The following is a 21,106-nucleotide window of genomic DNA, read 5'->3' on the forward strand; positions in this document are numbered from 1 at the left end:
TCCATTGTAGTAATCTAATCTAGATGTCAACAGGTTATGCACCACAGAGGCAACCTGCCACAATGCCTATGCCAGCTATTTATCTGATAGTTAGTGCAATGCTATTTTGTAAAAACGCTGGTCTTATAGCTGCTGTGGGTTTTCAGAGCTGTGTGGTCATTGTCTTGTAGTTTTAGTTCCTCACATTTCGCCAGGCAACTGTGGCTGCCATTTCAGAGGTAAAACATGGCAAGATGGGACTCTGTTTCGCACTGGGAACTTTGCTGCCACAGCTCCCATTCAGGAGCAAAAATCCTGGGCGGATAAGTTGAAATGGGCCAAATGCTCCCCCATGCGGGAGCAGGAAGAGGTGGGGCTACAGGCTGGAATTTGAGCCGGAGCAGGGTGCCCCACCTCTTCCTGCTCCCACATGGGGGAGCATTTGGGCCGGTGCAACTCAGTGCCAAAGTTCCCATCTTACCATGTCCTGCCTCTGAAGATGCCAGCCACAGTTCCTGGTGAAACGTCAGGGACTATAACTACCAGACCACATTGGCCACACAGCCCGGAAACCCCACAACAGTCAGTTGAGAAAGCTTTCGACAATACACTGTTGGTCTTACGTTGGTACACGAACCGTTCTGGATGCTGAATTCATTCTTCTACTGAACCAGCAATTGAGATCCCCTCTTTCAAAAACCTACATTAATAGGAGAACAAACAAGGGATACCCTTCCCTGAAGTCAGAATCATTCCTGTCAACCAACGAAGAGCAGCTAATTATCTATCACTCTGGATGTCAAATAAAACTGCTGTCACTTCACTCATGCGCTTGACCATGCAAACCATGTAATCAACACCCGAGCGCACTCAGAGCCCCCCATGTTGCCACCATTCAGAAGAGCATCGAGAGCAAGTCGCTCCCAACCATAATGCTCTGTTCCGATTACCGTTCTAAATCAAGCTGCTAATTTTCTGTCAATTACCACCCCTACCGCCAGCAACGGGAGAGCTCCCCGCAACCAGATCCATCTATGTCTGGCAATGTCAACACACTATCTAAGCGCATGGTCTCCTCCTCTCCAAATGACCGTAGCTATCGTTTCCAAATAATGCCTTTGATGCTGATATCAGGACTGTTATGACTGTTCAACTTGATCTGTTTTCACGCTGCTCGAAAACCCGTTCGATGTATGTTTCCAACTTTACCTCGGGCCGGTCTCAGCAATCTTGAAACTGCTTAATTTTTATCTCAACGATATTTTGGAATTTAATGCAAAAGGACTGAGGAAATGAACAATGTCAGGGAAAGGCTTTTTGCAGTACGAAACACAGAAGTTTATTTATCATGTCAGCTTTCTCCTCCCCTGTGATTAATGTAACTCTTTTAACAATTACGTTTGCTGCTGCTCCTTCAGTTACACGCACACACTGGATTTTTTTCTCCCGAGAAGGGCCTTAGCATACAGTTTTGTCTTGTTTTCACCTAGTTCAGTGTTGTAAAAATTGAGAACACGCTCGATTCTGTTTTCTCCCACCTTTCCTCCCTCCGAGTCTGATCCTCCACCATATACTTGGGTGGGCAGATTCATGGGAAGCTTTCGGTTTTGTTTTTTAAAGTATGGCCACCACCATGCAGTTTGCTACTCTCCTGAAGCACATCTGGGCTTTATATCAGCCCTTTAATTAATCCTCAGTGAAAGCCAAGCTATGACATTTTGACTGGGCAGGCTCCAGTTTTGGACAGGCCTTGATTTATTGCAACTAAGTCTCGACCAACTTTGATTTATTTTAGCTTTGGGGAGAAGGGCATGCTCTGAACAGAAAAAGCACTGTTGGACACAGAGCACACGGCGCAAAGAAAGGACCTCCAACTCCTGTGGCCAAACGACAGACAGTTCAGACAATCTGCAATAAAAAGGTACCGTTGCTTAATGTATTTATTTCTTTGAGAGAAAGGATTAGTAAAAGACCCCAAGATGAACACAGTTAAACAATGCTACGCACATTTAGCCAAGTTCAAACTATTTACCAGACATGCCAATGAAGGAAATCCATGTCTTATCTCTAAAAAAAACAATAAATCCCCAGTTACTCATTTCGGTTAATTATGGCTATCATCCATATTCAGAAAAAGGCAAAGAAGCAGAGCCCATGGTTTCCCTAATGAGTTGCTTTCATTAGAAAGGATGTTCCATTGTCTTCCAATATGGGCTGGATGGATGTCATCCTGTATCAGATCTTTCTTCGTCACAATCAGCATCTCTTTTGATGATTAAGCAAGTATCTGCTGCCAAGTTTTCTGTCTACAAAGAATAAGGCGAAAACTGTACTATTCACTTAAATCATGTAACATGCCTAAGTGCACATTAAACGGCCAAACTAAGCTGCTTCACAAGATCCGTACTGTAAAATACTCTTAAGGATTCTGTTCTTTGCCGTTTTAAAGATGCAAATAACTCTAGAATGATTCCATATCTTAAAGCAAACATTTATCTGTGAAATGTTAGTGAAAGCTTAAAAAAAAATGTTAGGTTTCTCCCCTTTCATTATTTTCCTTTCTCGTATCACTCGCTTGGCCAGAAACGAAAGTGGTCATGGTTGAAATGATCGAGAGCAATTTCATAAAAGAAGATCTCACAACGGGTTTGTGGATATTCAATCCGTCTATATGTTGAGGCTTTTTAAAAAACCTTTGCGCTGATGATTTACAGGACTGATCGTTTTATCATTTTTATTTTCAAAATGTTTTAATGGTATTCGATTGTGTTCTGCATGGTCCAATGATGTAAACCACCCTGAGCCGGTTCGCTGGGAGAGCGGTACAGAAATTAAATAAATAACTCACGGCATCCCCTCGGCAGTCTTGGAGGGCAGATATACAAGAATCCCTTTTGCAGAAAGACTATGTGGAGGCGACTGAACATGTCTTCTTCCATGGGCCATTCTACCATCTAGCCCAAGCCAAATTTATTTCCCAACTAAAAGATGCAATGCCATACCAATCTAGATAAATCGAATAGTAAATAAATAAATAAGAAGAGTTTTTTTATATACCCTGCTTTTCATGACCTAAAGGAGTCAGAAAGCAGCTTACAATCACATTCTCTTCCTCTCTCTACAACAGACACCCTGTGATAATGGTGGGGCTGAGAGAGCTCTGACAGAACTGTTAAATGAGAACAGCTCTGACGGGATTGTGACTAGCCCAAGGTCACCCAGTTGCTTGCATATGGAGGAGGAGCGGGGAATCAACCCCTGCCTTCAGATTAAAGGCCACTTCTCTTAACCACTACAGCAAGATACACACTTTTCTTGGATGCTTTAGGATGCTTTGGGCTAATCCTGCATTGAGCAGGGGGTTGGACTAGATGGCCTATATGGCCCCTTCCAACTCTATGATTCTATGATTCTAAGATAACATATAGCAAAATTAAACAAGCAACTCATCCACAGGATGATGGAGCATTAACATAGGTTTCATCACCTTTAAGACAAGGCAAAGCTAAACCACCTCATGACTTATTTAAGCCATGCATGAAAGGTGGCAGAAATGTTAGGGACAGCTTCCAAATGTGTGACGAGTTCCACTGGGAGAGCGAAATCCAGAAAATTTCAGCACACACTTGGAAATAGTACAATGAGATGTTATTATTTGACTGTAAGACTTAAATAATCTCTCTGTAAGAGAGATTCCATAACCCAATGAAATCAGAGTCCAGCAGCACCTTTAAGACCAACAAAAATTTATTCCAGGCCTGAGCTTTTGAGTGCAAGCACTCTTCCTCAGGCTTTGTTGGTCTTAAAGGTGCCACTGGACTCTGATTTTATTGTGCTACTTCAGACCAACACGGCTACTCATTTGAATCCATAACCCAAACAACTGAAAGCACAAAGTGGATAAGATATTTGTTTGAAAGGCAATTTTCTGAATTGCACACAAGATGAAAGTAGATGTTTAACTGTTCTGAGGTAGAAGATGCTACTTTTAAATCTCAAATAACTCAAAAGAAGTAGAGTGGCCCTTAGATTCTGTATGTTTTATGGACCTAGAGCAGGGGGTCCCCGACCTTTTGACACACGGGGACCGCATTAGCAAGCCCAGTGGCTACAAACCAAAATGTAACACAATTATTAACTTACTTATTTAGATCAAAAGTATACACTCAAAGGTAAATGAAGAAATGTTAACTTTAATGCATTCGATTTTGGAATGATGTTTTACTGTGGAATCCTTTTATTTAGCTACACCTGCTTACCTAGTCAGAGTAATTTTTGTGGCTGTTTTCTGTTAGCCAAGTCATTGATGCCCAAGTCAGGTTTTATGACAGACACTCTAAAAATGTCATGTAAATATCTGTACACGTCAATTTCACAATTTTCATCTTGGAAAAGGTTTGTTCACAGATGTATGTGGTGTGAACATGCCTGCAGCAAATTTCTTTCGATTGATAAATATATCGGGTAGACCAGAATAAAAATCTAACAGACTATTTTCATTGTCAATTTCCCTGGTATGATCATTGGCTCCATATGAAAAAAAGTTACGTGCATCTTCTGGCGCTACTTCAAATGGGTTCTGAAACATTCTTATTTCCTTTCAACGCTTATGGCAATCAGCAAATATGTTCTGAAATTCCACCCGCAATTGGTCCACTTGCTTTGATGGGCGGAGCCTCTAGAAATATTCAGTATGCAAAACACTTTGTATCCTTTTTTTGCAAAAATACCAGGCATTTTACTGTCCTTTTCCTGCCGTTCTTTTTGCAAAAGCAGACCTGACATCTCCTGAGCCCATTCACACAGCAACTTTACCTTCCTTATAGACATACATACCTTCCACGTGGTAATTCATGGAGAAGGGTTGTTAAAAAGCTGAGTGATATGGGGGCCTGTCCTTTGCTGGCTAGCAAAACATCTAGAATGGCCAAAATGCTATTATGGAGCAGTGGTCCCCAACCTTTTTTCGGCTGGGGACCGGCAGGGCAACTGCCCCGCCCGCGCAGTGCGCATGTGTGCCCAGGTCGCACATGCGCGTCCAGGTTGCACGTGCGCGCTGCGCGGCCGAAATCGTGCATGCGCGGCACTTTCGCACATGCGCGCATGTGCAACAGTGCCTCGCGTGCACGATTTCGGCATCGCAGCACGCATGTCTGCATGCGCGGCCGGGCCGCACATGCATGGCGCGGCCCTGATTCCCTTCCCCCCCTCCCGCAGTAAGAAGCTTCCCGGGCCGCAAGCTTGCGGCCCGGGAAGTGTTTTACTGCGGGGCGGCGGGGAGAGGGAACCGCGGCCTGGCGCCCTGGCCTTTGCGGCCCGGCACCGGGCCACGGACCGCAGGTTGGGGACCACTGTTATGGAGGATAAGAACAAGAGGGGGCTGACAGTAGGAACCATGGAGACCCAAACAAACAATGTTTTTATTGTCTTTTTTTGCTTTGAAGGGACAGGATGAACAGCAGTAGATGGTGCCTCTTGAGGCAGGAAGAACACTGTGGGTCTGAAGGAAAATGCCCTGAGAATGATAGCAAAAATAATGAACTGGAAGGGGTGGGTCCCAGTGAGGAATCAAATATAGAGAAATTTCTGAGAATGATAGCATCAGACAAGCAGGTTGGAGGGCTGGACAGAAAGTGGTCAAGGGGCTGCATGCGGCCCATGGGCCTCAGATTCCTGACCTAGAGGATTTGAAGGAAACATAACCACACCATGAGGTTTGAGTAAGATTATTCACCAGTAACTTCAGACAACAGCACAGCACTAGGTGGCACTCTAGAGTGCAGAGATGCTATCTAGAAGTCTTTAGACAGAAGGAGGTCACCAAAGGCAATTCATAGGGAGATTAGAAAGATTGGCCACAGTAGGAATATGAACGACAAATGTGGCACAACCATTTTCTCTCTGCTGAATATAAGATGATTTTTTCCGGTGATCTTGCTTGCAAACTTAATGCAAACTTCTGAACAGCAACAGACATATCCTGATGATGAAAAATGTGAAAACTTTAACAAATCAGGGTTTCACTAGGATGCTTTGAGTCACATACTGCATGCACATAAGTCCAACGTGGTTAGTGTGGACCCAATGGAAAATATAACTTCAGTTGAATTAACACAGAAAAGAGATAATGTTCAGTGGCCTTCAGTGGCATGCAAACATTGCAATTCCTTGACTACACCAATGGAGTACTTTTTCCATACTTATATGATTGTATAGAGCCATCGTAAACAGAGTTGAACCTTTCTAAGTCCTCTAAGGCAGGGGTAGTCAACCTGCAGTCCTCCAGATGTCCATGGACTACAATTCCCAGGAGCCCCTGCCAGCATTTGTTCTTTGCATTTGCTGGTAGGGGCTCAGGGGAATTGTAGTCCATGGACATCTGGAGGACCACAGGTTGACTACCCCTGCTCTAAGGAAAGCACTGGAGGAGATCCTATCCTTATCCAACCAGTCCACAGAGCAAATTTGGAACCTTCTACTGCTTAAGTGGCTGATTCTCCAATGGAATTGGGAGGAAATCTCCTTGGTTGCAGGATGGCCTCTTGGGTTGGATTTACCTCAGCAAAGACTCTCTGTAAGAAAATGTGCAATTCACTAACAACTACCTTTAGTCAACTAATTACTGTCTTACTGACAGAAGAACAGGACATGCAAAACAACATCTTAATAATAATTCATACTATTAGTGTATGAATAAGCTCAAGGTCAGCCACTGTAAAATTACAATATAATGAAGTTAATTAAGCATAAAACTTAAAGAAATAAAATAAATAATAAAAAATATTTAATTACCTGAGTAAATTTGTTGCACTTCCATACCCCCTCAGTATTCAGTGAGAACAGGAACAAGCAACATGTCCCCCCACTCCAGGAATTTGGCATTTTAAAGGGCTTTCCACTGTCACACAGACACACTGGCTCCATACTCCTGACTCCAACTAGCATGAAGAAATTAAAGATGGCTTTTCCTTCCAGCCTACATGAAATATTTTCAGTTAACTCACATTCCATAATAACGTATCTTTCCTAGGAGTCTGCGATCTGTACATTTAAATGGGTCATTGATCAAATCATAACTGAAGCCAGATAGGAACTTGGAAAAAAAACCCTCTTTTTGAGCCTCATGAAGTTGATAAAGAAGAAACTGGTTTAATTTGTGAGCCATTCTGAAATTATACGGTTTAAACCGAGAGCAATTCTGTACCCTTAATTGGCGACTTCTTTCAACGTATCTAAGAAGCCCGTTTACATATTCTCAGGGCAACTGTAAGCAAAATAACCGCTTTCTAGACAGTCACCTCTATAGCTTCCTAAGACCTCAATGGACTCCAAAGGATTTATCTTTGCTTAATATCTAACTAATGACGGGTTTAAATACAATAGCAGTTTTGTGCATGGCAGAATGATGCAATCGGTATGAACACTTCCTCTGAATACCAAAAAGTTTGCACAGCTTTTGGTTTCCCGAGGCTCAAGGACTGCTGGAATGTATCCTGATGTAATGCTGTGACACAATGCCCCCAAGCAAGCAAGTGCTTTAAAAAACACCATCTGGCACTTTAGACCAAGCTATTTCTTAAAAAAAAAAAGTAACCTATATTTACAATATCTGATTGCTAATTAATCTTGTTAAAATGAACATATTTAAAGGATAATAAATTAAAAGGTAAATACCAGAATCTTCTTCAATGGGGATTTTGTCAGGACCCATAGCCAAAACTAAAAGCAATTTGGATGTTTTAATCTTTCAACATCTAGAAAACTCTTTAACATTTATACCTACCTTGAGGCTGGAGCCAGGTCAATCTGCTGGAGACCAATGGTGTTACTCTGTCTGTGTGTGTGTGTGTGTGTGAGGTTTCATTGATTGTTTTGTGATTTTATGACCTTGTTGTGAACAGCCATGAGCCGGCTGGCCTGAGAGCGACAGTCAAGAAGTTTAATAATAAATACAGAAACGTGTATAATATTTGTACAATTTTTGAGGTCATTAATTCATAGGATTCAGAACCAGAATCGCACAGAGCTGGAAGAGACAAGCAAGGGCCATGCAATCTGGCCCCCACCTTCTCAGGGACTTAAAAATCACACATTCCTGACAGGTGCTCATCCAATCTCCTCTTATAAACTTCCAACAAAGGAGACTTCACCACCCTCTGAGGCAGCATATTCCATCTACAACTAGCCCTCAACATCAGGAAATGGTTTCTAATATTTTGACCCATTGCTCTAAAGCTGCAATAAACAAGTTGGCCCGCTCTTCAACATGTCTACATTTTACATAATTAAACACAATTATCATAGCATCCTTGACCATCTCTTCTACAAGCTACTCATACTCAATTCTCTCACTCTCTCCCCATTAAGCATGGATTCCAACCCGTCAACCATCCTAGTCACCCTAGTCTTCTTGAACTATGGCACCCAGAACTGGAAACAATATCCCATATGAGGTATAACCAAGGTGGAACAGAGTGGATTGTCATAAAATATTTAGAATTCTCCCATATTATTTTATTACTAATTCACAGTAGTAGCGAAAAATATGTCTTCCGTGCACAGTTATATATGCCATTTTATAGAGACAGAGATGATACTATATAATTAATAGCAGACTACACACTCGTAAGCATTCTTGGGTAACAAAACAGAACATCTGAATTCATTCTTGTCTAAAATGCTTTTGGTAGTGGGAAATAAGAATTATTTAATGGTAGTGTAAATCCATGCTGTCATGAGCTATTGCAGTTTCCTTGCTTGAGTACCAGATAAGAAATTCACCTTCTATAAACTTGCTCCTCAATTTACATATAGCTATCAAGGTTACAGATGGGCCAAGGTTTTGGAGTATCCACTGATGCCCTTAGGGGCTCATCCCACAAAGTGCCCAACAACAACCATCGGTTCATCCTCCTGAGTCCTGTTTGCCCCCTCATTCAGAGGCAGAATGAAAGCAGAAATAGCTGCTACTTCTTGCATTGCAGCCATCGTCTACCCACTCAAGAGACCGAGAACAGACAAGTCGCTGATGTTTAACTCCTGGAGCAGAGTTGTTACTGGAGCAAGAGTCTGATGAGAAGCAACCTCTATCCTCTGGGCATGAGTCAGAGAATTGGGTGGATTAAAGCAGGGCTAGTCAAAACCTGTGGTCCTCCAGATGTTCATGGACTACAATTCCCATGAGCCTCTGCCAGCATTTGCTGGCAGGGGCTAATGGGAATTGTAGTCCATGAACATCTGGAGGACCACAGGCTGACTACCCCTGGATTAAGGGATACACTGAGCAGAATCTCAGTGTGGAAGCCACCTTGCTCTGTAATCTGATTCTCTCAATAAACAGAATGCTGCATTTATTGTTGATTACCTCTGTGGATCCATTAACTCCCAGGTAAAGTAAAATTGTCAGGCTTTCTACCCAGAAGGTAAATGGGTGGGGCTTGGTGATGTAGGGGGGGCCAACTCTGTACTCACAGAGAAACGCCCAGGCCCACCCCATCAATCAAAATCCTGATGCATTCCCTATGGGTAACCTGCACGGTTCTCTATCTTTCCTGGTGGGGCTCTCTGTATCCTCCTGTCTGGGATCTGCCTGCCTGCCTCTCTCAGGCAGCCCAAGGTGATACAGCAGCAGTGCCCAGCTCAGCTGAAGAGCAATGAGGTGGTGGTGTCTGCCCTGGGTAGCAGCGGAGTGACCAGTCACCAAGGGCCATGAGTATTCGTTAATCTGGAAGAAAGGTCATGAGGGTGACTGTCAAGCATCACACACCTTGCCCTGCTTCAGGTCTGCAGTGACGAACTACACCTCGCCCCATCATCAAACATACTGCCAACTTTCCCATGGACCCCGGAGGAGAGGCCTCAAATCCCCTGTCAATCCAAGGGAAGGCCGTGGGGGGTTGTGCTGGCCCAGGCAGCCACTGGGTGGCACGCCACTGCAGAGGAACACTGTGTCATGTCTCAGATCCATGGCATTTGGGCATGCTGCCGTCCTCCACCTGCAGTCACCCACAAGGTGGTGCCCAGGGCACATGCCCTAGTTGCCACATCCTAGATATGCCTCTGAAAGTGCATGCAATGTGACTTTTCCTTTCAATATGGCTGTATCGTTCTGTGAAGAATTGTTTTTTCCACCAAATTATGGGGAAAGTCTGTGACAGTTTCTCTTCCTCATGGAAACCTCAGGGTTTACTTACTGCTACCTTTGTAAGAGAGGGCAAGTCAGCTCTAGGTACAGAAAATTATCTGAGGGAAATCATAGAGAAGCTGGCATTATCTTAAGTGAATCATTTTGACAGGTAGATTTTTGTGATATTGATTCTCTTATTTATGTTCTGACAGAAACATGGGAGGAGAGATTGGAAGGGGGGGGGAAAGGCTTTGGAGAAGGCGTCAGAACAACCATGCAGTAATACTGCTTGGCAGCAATAAAATTTCTCCACATATTTATCCTAGTAACCAGAGCTGTTGGTCCCCTGAGAGAAGTTTAAAGACTGCCAAACCAGCCCAATTGCAAAGTTCAGCTGCTCTATCTTTGGATCACTTACATTATTTGTTAGGTCAAGCCATATCCCCAAACACCTACAGCTGAAAATTCAAGTATTTGTTCTAAAACTCGAAGTGGCACATTAAGTATACCCTGTAGATTTGGGGAATGTTCCTTGACAAAGAAGAAGAATCATAATTGTTTCATGTACAAAGGGCAAAGAATTTTGTTGACAGTTTCTCTTCTCTGTAATAATGTACAAAATTGAAGAGCTACAGTTGAAGAGCTCATGACAATCTAACTTAACCGTCTAAAGTATTTGTACTTTATATGGAATTCACTGAGGGTGATTAACCTATATCTCATTCCAACAGTAAAGGGTAAAGGTATCCCCTGTGCAAGCACCGGATCATGTCTGACCCTTGGGGTGACGCCTTTCAGCGTTTTCATGACAGACTCAATACGGGGTAGTTTGCCAGTGCCTTCCCCAGTCATTACTGTTTACCCCCCAGCAAGCAAGCTGGGTACTCCAGCAATAGTTACTCCTAAAAAGATATTTATACGTGACTAGTTACAATAGAATTTGGATTGGGTGCACCTTTGCATACGTATCTCATTAAAATGTGGTTTTGATGACCATTTGATGCAAAGTTGAAAAATATACTGTACCTGTGTCAATGACTAACACAGTGACAACTTCCAACAACTTATAGATATGGGGTCTTCTTAGCAGCGAGGGCACTAGAATTTACAACAAAATTTTGATGCTTTTATTGGCCTCAAGCATATGAAGGAAAATATAGCAGATGTCCTCATGAACCACCAACTGTTTAGATAGATAAACTAATTGTGTATTATACTTTTATTACAGAGTTCAAGTGACTAAAATCACTGTGGCAAAACAACATCTATTCACATTTCCATTTAATTTTAAAGTACCTGTTTTAATATATTTGATACCGTCTCCCAATTTAAAAATAATTTTAAACAAGGTACTCAGTAACAGAAACTTTTAAAAAGGTTCAAGTATAATGTTAACGCACAACATATTTTTTTCCAATATAATTATTTGCTAGTACAGATATATTCTACATATCTGTACCTGGGCAGTTTTAAAGATAACATAGTCTGGTTAATAAAGAAATACTGGTTTAGTCTCCAAAATATGCCAACAGTTCTTAATTTCTCAATTGGGGAATGATTTATGCAAGATAAATTGTTTGGCAATCCCCACAACCAACCTAGCTAAGTCTTAAGACCACCAGTGTTACAAAATTGCTTCGAAAATCATGGGTGTCATCGTGATAACTATACAAGTACATTTGTGGAGGCACAGGAAACTAAACCAGATGGTTTTTCAGGGGAAAGCTTTTCCCCCTCTTTTTCTTTTATAAGTTACCTATCACCCCACTAATAGGTCAATCACAAGGGGGGGCGAGAATCTAAAAAACACTTTACGCTGAGAGCGATCTACATAAACAGACCCGTACTTTACTTTAAATTCAACCATCCACATTTTCACGATAACTACAGGAAGGTACCGTAGCACAGTAGCTACGAAACATCAGTATAATTTTCTTGAAGAAAAGGAGGGCTATTATCAAAATTCGGCTTGCAGACACAACGGCAGAGTTTTGTAAATCGATGCCATATGATATGCGCTCAACAAGACTCCTTGCACATAAGCACAAAAACCATTTCCTTGCCTGCGTTATCCACTTTCCAATGTAGAACTTACTCATGTCTGAAATAATTATAGCCTACAGTCTTCTTCTTCTTCTTCTCCTTATTGCCAATCACTCATACGTATCCCGCATGTTAGGGAGAAGCTACTACAAGCGAGGCACAGTTTTTAAAAAATTAATGTGCTGCTGAAAAAAAAAAAAGTCTGAACCTTTACTCGCCAAATACTTCATTCCATCACATGATAGAGCCTTTCCTTCTCCTGAGATGGCACGCGGCCAAACGTCGTGCCTATGGCAACTTTCAAGATTTATTAAGTGATCATTGACGGTAAACCTGCATTCTACATTAAATGCAGAAAGGAAGGGTGAAACGGTTAATTCAAAGTTTGTATTAATGTTTTTGCCTGTCTAATGCTTGCTGAACACGTGTGCAGAAAATGCATATGCTGGATCAGCAGGAACGTGAATTGTGAACCCTTTGGCCTGTGTGACAGCTTCCCACCTACTTTTGGCCTTGGAGAATTGGATCTCTGGCTGGACCTGGATAGGCCAGCTAGCCTGATCTCCTCAGTGTTCTGAAGCTAAGCAGGATTGGACCAGGTTAGTATTGGTATGGAAGACTATCAAGGAACACCAGAGTTGTGACAAAGTCACAAAGCCACCTCTGTTCATCTGTTGCCTTGAAAATCCTATAGCAGGGGTAGTCAAACTGCGGCCCTCCACATGTCCATGGACTACAATTCCCAGCGAACGCTGGCAGGGGGCTCCTGGGAATTGTAGTCCATGGACATCTGGAGGGCCGCAGTTTGACTACCCCTGCCCTATAGCAACCTTAGAGAAACCCCTGAAACATTCTCCAGGCTTTGAGGAACCACAGGTGTGGTGCAATTGTACAGAATATGGTTGGAAAGGGGGCCCCCTCCCCTTCCCACCCCCCTCCAAGCCCATAATTGGCCAGTTTTGGGGGGTTGACCATATATGATCATATCACTTGATACATTTTTAATAAATATAAAATATATATGAAAAATTAAATAACTCCCACCCATTCGAGAAACCCTTCAAGGGCCGTCAAGAAACCCTAGGGTTTCACAAAACCCTGGCTGAGAAAGCCTGCCCTACAGGGTTGCCATAAACATAGCAATAAAAATGATAATAAAAATTCTGCATCTTCCTCCAACCTGCTTGTTTCTTTTCTGGATAGCTGTGTGCAAATTTAATTAATTATCACTAACTATCTGCTAATTTGCATAGGAAGCAGTTTTCATTACACCCTACTTATTGAAATAAACTGAATCCTAGCAACGGAGGGGAGGTAGCAAGGTGAAGACCACTCTTTTTGGTAGTCCTGTTTATTTTATTAATTTTAGTTAGTTAGTTTTAAATATCTATGCCACACTTAGCCGAGAGCTCAGGGCAGCTCTCAACATTTAATACAAACAAGGGTTAAAACATTAAAAACCAGTTTAGGCTAAAACCGAGCTGTAACGTCTATTCACTTTGTTATCCTGAAATTATTTGATAATCTGCATCAAAACATTTCTTCATGACAGCCTGTTCCTTAAATTAACTGAACAGATGGGGGTTAGAGGGAGGACTTTTTCAGGGGGAATATCTGTCTGGATCCAATGCCTGGTCCAGACTCAGCCCAGCCCCTGTCAATCATAACTGGTTGTCCTAGGAGCTGCAAGGGTCAGACTGAATGAGCTGGAAGCATCCGGGAGAGGCCTAGAACAGTGGCCCCCAACCTTTTCCCAGCTGGGGACCGGCGGGGCAACTGCCCCGCCCACGCTGCGTTCATGCGCAGCCAGACTGCGCATGCACACATGTGCGGCTCGGCCCTGATTCCCTCTCCCCCCCTCCCGTAGTAAGAAGCTTCCCGGGCCGCAAGCTTGCGCGCTGTATGGCTCAGCCCTGATTCCCTCTCCCCCCCTCCCGCAGTAAGAAGCTTCCCAGGCCGCAAGCTTATGGCCCGGGGAAGTTTTTTACTAGGGGGGGCGGGGAGAGGGAACCGCGGCCTGGAGCCCTGGCCTTCACGGCCCGACACCAGGCCGCGGACCGCAGGTTGGGGACCACTGGCCTAGAAGACTCCTAGCCCCGGATTGGACAGATCAAGCACAGAGTCCTGAGAAATTGGCTGGGATTGGAACCAGGGGGAATGATGTGTATCCTTCCAATGTCTGGAGAGAAAGGTGAGGGCAGGACTTCCTGTGTTCAGGGCAATCTTCTATGGAAGAAAGGAAGTGAAAGTGCTGCAACTCCCTCTCCTTCCCATTCTGTGGCTTGTAGTAGCTTTCTTTGGGATGCACTGGAGGCAGGAGGGGTAGACCAGCAAGGAAGGAACGTCACAAGCCTCTGCCTCTTCACGCTATTTGTTTACCCAGTTTGCCTAACTTGTATTAGAATGCTCTTATTATAATGTGCTGATGATTTCACAAGATACAATGTGGTTAATCCAGTTTGAAGCTTCTGTCTTACCAACTCAACACGCTTTTGCTAATGACCTGATTTTTAGTCCATTTTTAAAATTCTCTCCCCCTTGTTTTCCTCCTTCCTTTTCCTGTTTGCTTTTGTGTCCACTCTGTCAGTTGTCCTCCCAAGCTCTATCATTTAGGTTGGCTAGAAGTTTAGGTAGGACACTGCCGGACTCCTTCTCCTTGTCATTCACATGTTCCTGAATAGCTTTGTGTTTGGGATATGAGATATCCCCCTCAATACAACTTCTTGAACAGTCCATTAACCCAAGTGATAAGATGGCATTGACCTATCCATTACTATCGTTCGGACATTCTTATTCTAGTAGAAATGTAAAGGAATCTTGCTACCATGTTAGAAATGGGAGGATCTTTATCCCTTAGCAAAAATTTAACTAGAGTGTGATTATTATGGGAGGACAGAGATGAATGTCTACTGTAATGAGATAGTAAAGGTGGGATTAGATATTTTCGGATGCTTTCATAAAAAGGACAATATAGTAAGATATGTGAAATTGTCTCAGGTTGGGCATTATCACAGGGGCATAAATACATCACATTTAAGATTCATATAAGAAAGGAAGAAACTAATACAGGCAGAAAAGGATAGAAAGCGACAAGTTGTTTACCCATCAAGGCTGAATTTTCCTTTCTCTTCCTGACTTCAGGCCTTGCCAGAATCTCCTTTGGCAAGAAGATGAACCAGGCTGCTAGCGGAATCTAACATCAATTCTGAGATTTATTCAAGGCGTGAGCTTTCGAGTGCAAGCACTCTTCCTCAGACTAAGAACTCCCTTCTGGGAAGGCTCTGCCGGCTGCAACAGACGGAGCCTCGGGCTTTCGCATTCACCCAAAATCTCTCTGGCCATTCGGCTCCAGTCTCGGCTCACAGCCGAGGCTGGAGCCGAGTGGCCAGAGAGATTGAGGCTCTGCCTGTTGCAGCCAGGAAAACCTTCTCAGAAGGGAGTTCATAGTCTGAGGAAGGGTGCTTGCACTCGAAAGCTCACGCCTTGAATAAATCTTTGTGGGTCTTAAAGGTTCTACCAGACTCTGGTTTTATTGTGCTACTTCAGACCAACACGGCTACTCATTTGAATCTACCAATTCTGAGGGTTTTTTCCCCCTTTCTTATCTGCAGACTAGGGGGCAAGCCCATTGCATTCAGGAATACAACAGGCACTAGACTGGAAGGGGGGTGGAAGAACTCTGCGGACTACCTCCCCCTCCCCCCAGGACCTGGAAAGGCTGCAGGCTGCTGTTAGGGAACTCACAGGCAGGAGCAGCTATCATGCAGCAGGGATCTTCAGCCTCTGAGGGAAGTGGAAGGAGGAGGGGGTGGTCAGGGGTGGGGGATGGAAGGCAACTGGGTGGCTGCTGGACAGTCAGTCAAGCCGATTGGAGGAGGAGGCACTCAGGGGTGGGGCAGCCGCCCTGAGTGGGTGCTAAGTGTTGAGTGGCACTTAAGACATGAGCCATGCTCCTCTTCCAACACGTTACCAGAAATATATTATGCAGAGCAGATATGAAGATGGGTTGTAGGCATAGATAGTTTCTTGACATGACCCAAAGAGTTCTTGGGCCCCTGACTCTTAACCGGTGGTTTACATGCAGTCTGTGGCCCCAGAATGAACCACCCCACTACCTAGGATACATTTTTATTTGTATTTTGAATTGTACTTATTTGTTCCTTTATTCAAATGATACTTGAGTAGGTTTGCAAACTGATCTCGGTCTTTATCCAGGAGAAAGATCACCAAATTAAATAAATATAGTTTGGACAAATGTAGAGTCCAGAGGCACCTTTAAGACCAACCAAGTTTTATTCAGGGGATGAGCTTTCGTGGGCATGTCCCCTTCCTCAGATACATGTCATGGAATGGAAGTAATCAGTTCGTATTTAAAGGCAAAATGTAAAGCAGAATGAAAAAGGGTAAAATGGCTTAGATGGCTAGGAATCCCATTAAAAGCTGTGTGTAACAAAACAAAATTTCAAAGGCAACAGTTTCATTTTCTTTTGTATTTTCAGTTACAAATATTCAAGTGGTTGTGATATCATTATTATTGTTATTATTTTTATTATTATTATTAAATTTACTTCCCACCACTCCCTTGCAGCTCGTGGCGGGTCACAGTGTCTTAAAACCCCATTAAAAGACATAAAACATTCCCAACATGGCAGAAAGATCAATAAAAACCCGACTCCCAGCCCCCACTACTATATACACATGCACATACACACACACACACATATATAATGATATTTATAAATGAACTAGACAATTGCATAATGCATAATGAATTTTAATTAATAGTGGCCTTCATGAACTATATAGATAGGAAAAGAAACAAATGCGGGCTCTAATGTACAATATCTTAAGAACAAGAGAGTGAATGGAAGAAGCTTGGCATATCTTCTGAAAGTACTTGATAATAATTAAAGGGGAAAGTAGAAACAATTGCTGGTGATCCACAAAGGGTCAGTAATTTGTCAGGAGAAAACGGGTATGTTTCCCACAAAAACGGAAGCGACGGGATCCAACATAAATAAAGCACTGATATCAGAGAGCTATTACTCAGCTATCTGCTGGGATAATTTCACATATCACCAGCAAGTTCTTAACAAACTTTGTGCCAAAATTGTGAGGAAACGCAGAAAAGGTGGCTATATTAGATATGACTCTGACTGAAAGGAAAAGTTGAATGATAATACAGAAGGTACTAGAAAATTACTTTGCCTCCATTTTATCAAAAAAGGTAAACTATAGCCACACAAACTACAAGCCTGCAGATTCTCTGGCAGTTAGCCTTATGTGAACCAATCCTAATGTTTTTCCCACACCAAATTCTTAATAAGGCTATATATTTGCAAACTCTCTTATTACAACTTTACAAATAAACTTGTCTTCCTGTCTTGTAATAATTCCGCAACTACTAATATTTGGCTGGTGAAGTAAGAGGCTAGTAATAGATTGATAAGTACTTTCTCGCTGCTCCAAGTTCTGTGTTTTGTGGGAATCTAAATTAATTTGAAATATGGGTCTCTTGGGTGTTCATGAGGATATTTGTAGGATGTCTCGGTATTTTTTGCATTGTATAGGAATGAATCATTGTCTGCTAAGTGCTTGCTGTTGTACTAGTATTAGAACAGATCTAGCAGATGGTTTATGGTACTGGACTGTACCAAATAAAAAGGAATAAATCAACTTCACAGAACAAAACAAGACATGGAAGATTCGTATGTCAGTATTGCTGATATACTACTTATCCCCAGCTACCCACCCACCGTGGTGCTGGCTCCCATGCAAAATATTCAATCAATGTTATACATCTGTTGTTAAAAGCATCACAACATTTAATAAGTGTCTGAACAGTTATGAACTCTTAAATCAATTCCAATCAGCAGAGTTAGCATTCAATGTTAGCCTTTTTTTTCAAATAATAACACAAAACACTAAAGTCTTTTTATTTATCTTGAAAATTTAGCCTACCTTTCTGCCCAGAAAAAGTTCTCATGGTGGCTTACAAGAGGGGTAATGCAGCAAACAAGATAAATAAATACCTGGCATTAAAACAATCCTAACATATATAATAGGTAAGAAGCTCCAAAACTGAATCAACTATTAGAAGTGCAGAAGATTTAAAAAATTAATATGGTATCTAAAGCAAAAGAACTAGAATTGTGTTTGGGGATGTTATTTCACGGCCAGGGAACAATAACAAAGAAAGCCCCCAGATGTTCTGAAAGATGCATGCATAACAACTTTTGCTATACTCTACCTATAAAATTTCACATAGGCCTATTATGCACGGCCGCTGAAATGGTGGCATGGAGAACGAGGAGGAGGAAGAAGCAAAGCAAACCAATTATGCACGGGACGGAACACAACGGTGAAAAAACCCAGAGTATCCGATTATGCACGCAGATACTCCGGAGTCGCTTCTGGTTTCGCCCTGGTCCCAGGAAGCTCCACTTTCTTCCGCATCTCGCTAATGTGGCTTTTCCGGCGGCATACGTTGACTCTGCACCCGGTTGCCGCCTGCAGCGTGCATAATTGGTGATTTTAGCCGCCACCATTCCACCCTGAATGCAGACCTTCCACTCCGTGCATAATGGGCCATAATGGAGCTTGCCAGAGTTCAAGCAGCATAGAATCCCTACTTATCATGATTTCTCCTGGACTCCTATCATGAGCTAATAACAAATAGTCATCTGTAGCCCGCAAGCCCAAGGCAGAAAAGGGCTAATATTCTGTAGTGTTACAGATGGAGATGGTGGCAAAATCCTATTTAGTTTTGTCCCGCCTCCTCTCCCCTGGAATTTACTCTTCTCCATGGAGGCAACATGAATAGAATCTATTGAATCATTCATTTAGAGATTCTCACTCCTCCCTTATTATATTCTTGCTATCCTAAAGTAGATTCACCTGTTTACAGTTTCACAAACCAGGAGTCACTAGGAAATGACATCCAGGTATGTGAAAAGATTTCTAAGAGCAGAATTAAAGAGTTCAAACTCAAGCTGGGAGTTAAATAGAAGTTCAGATATAGATGACAATTTTTTAAGGCAGGGGTAGTCAAGGTGTGGCCCTCCATATGCCCATGGACTACAATTCCCAGGAGACCCTGCCAGCTTTTGCTGGCAGGGGCTCATGGGAATTGTAGTCCATGGACATATGGAGGGCCACAGTTTGACTACCCCTGCTTTAAGGTGCGGCAGAAGCATGGGCAAATAGAATAACCTACTGTGTGGTATGAAGAGGTGCTCAGTCCATTGCTACTGCCTTGCTAGGGTCCATCTGGAGAGCATCTACTAAGAAGAAGAAACCCAGGAAATCCATCCTAAGTTGGTCAAACAAGCACTTCTCCAGTTTAGCATTCAATCCTAATGATTCCTATACTGTTGCGCTAAATGCAATGCTGTACTTTCATGAATGGGATTTCTGAAATATAATTTGGCCCTAATAAGCAGCTGGACAAGGATCAGGAGCTAGGACATCTGGATGAAGATCACAGCACTAGGGACGGAGGTGCTAATTATTGCACACATGCAGTTTCCCAAAACAGAAACCACCACCCCCACACCGGTTGCAAGTACAAAACGGAGAACACTCTCATAGTTCCTGTCTTTCCCTCCATGCCCTGAACTTCAAAGAAGCCCAAGTGGTACCATTTCAAAATTGAGACACCGAGTGAATTGCTGTTGCTCCAATCTAGATCCCTGCCTCAATGATGCACAATTTGACTTTAGCTCCCTTTCACATATTCAGTGTCTCGAGGACCCAACATGGGCCCAGTTAAACAGAGAAGTTAATCTGTGGGGAGTCAGGAAGGCCCATTATGCACGGAGTGGAAGGTCAGCATTCGGGGTGGAATGGCGGCGGCTAAAATCACCAATTATGCATGCTGCAGGCGGCAACGTATAACACCGAAAAAGCCGCGTTGGCAAGATGCAGAAGGCCTATTATGCACGCCCGCTGAAACAGCGGCATGGAGAACACGGAGGAGGAAGAAGCGAAGCAAACTGCTTACGCACGGGACGGAATGCAACGGCGGCAAAACCCAAAGTATCCGATTATGCGCGCGGCTACTCTGGAGCCGCTTCTGGTTGCGCCCTGGTCCCGGGAAGCTCCACTTTCTTCCACATCTTGCTAACGCGGCTTTTTCTGTAGCGTGCATAATTGGTGATTTTAGCCGCCGCCATTCCACCCCGAATGCAGACCTTCCACTCCATGCATAATGGGCCGAAGAAAGTGGAGTTTCCCAGGACCAGGGCGCAACCAGAAGCGGCTCCAGAGTAGCTGCGTGCATAATCGGATACTCTGGGTTTTGCCTCCGCTGCGTTCCGTCCCGTGCATTAGCGGTTTGCTTCGCTTCTTCCTCCTCCATGCCGCCGTTTCAGTGGCCGTGCATAATAGGCCATACTCAAGATGAACTCTAGCACAGTTAGAAATTCTTTCGGTATGATTTTGGGACAGTCCCAAAACACGTGAAGAATCTGGAATGTTATTTACATCATCAACATATGTTTTAATTGGAGACTTCAGTGGATTACATTTCATTTGGTAGCCAGTATACTGAGAAGCTAAGGCTTCAGTCTTAAAAAGCACATGTTACGGAGTAAGCCCTGAACTTAATGGAACTTACTTCTATGGAATCATACTTAGGATTGTACTGCTTTTTGTGGAATTCCTAAACAACATGCATTTGTGATTTCAGGGCAACCAACAAGCTGGGCTACTTGATCTGCACAAAGTCAAGTCAAATAACTCCCCCCCCCCCACATTCAAAACAACAAATTCTGTACTGAGGATGACACTGGTTTGTAAAGGGGGTAACTGAAGGAAATAAACCCATTCTAAAATTCAGACACACAATTATATCTGTGCTAGATCATTGTCCTCACTCCCAATGAGAGAGCTCATTTGACTGCAAGCTGAACAGGGGGTGGGAGTTTAGAACTCTGATTGTATTGTATTTTTCTATGG

The 21,106-nt window shown here is 43.1% G+C and overlaps 1 protein-coding gene across 2 annotated transcripts in view; it reads right to left on the bottom strand.

Moving 5' to 3' along the window:
• GMDS (GDP-mannose 4,6-dehydratase) overlaps positions 1-21,106 on the bottom strand; it is a 369,384-nt gene that overhangs the window by 237,696 nt on the left and 110,582 nt on the right. The window lies entirely within an intron of this gene.

The sequence above is a fragment of the Paroedura picta genome, chromosome 9 (genome assembly GCF_049243985.1).
Source record: "Paroedura picta isolate Pp20150507F chromosome 9, Ppicta_v3.0, whole genome shotgun sequence".
In the NCBI taxonomy this organism is placed as follows: Eukaryota; Metazoa; Chordata; class Lepidosauria; order Squamata; family Gekkonidae; genus Paroedura; species Paroedura picta.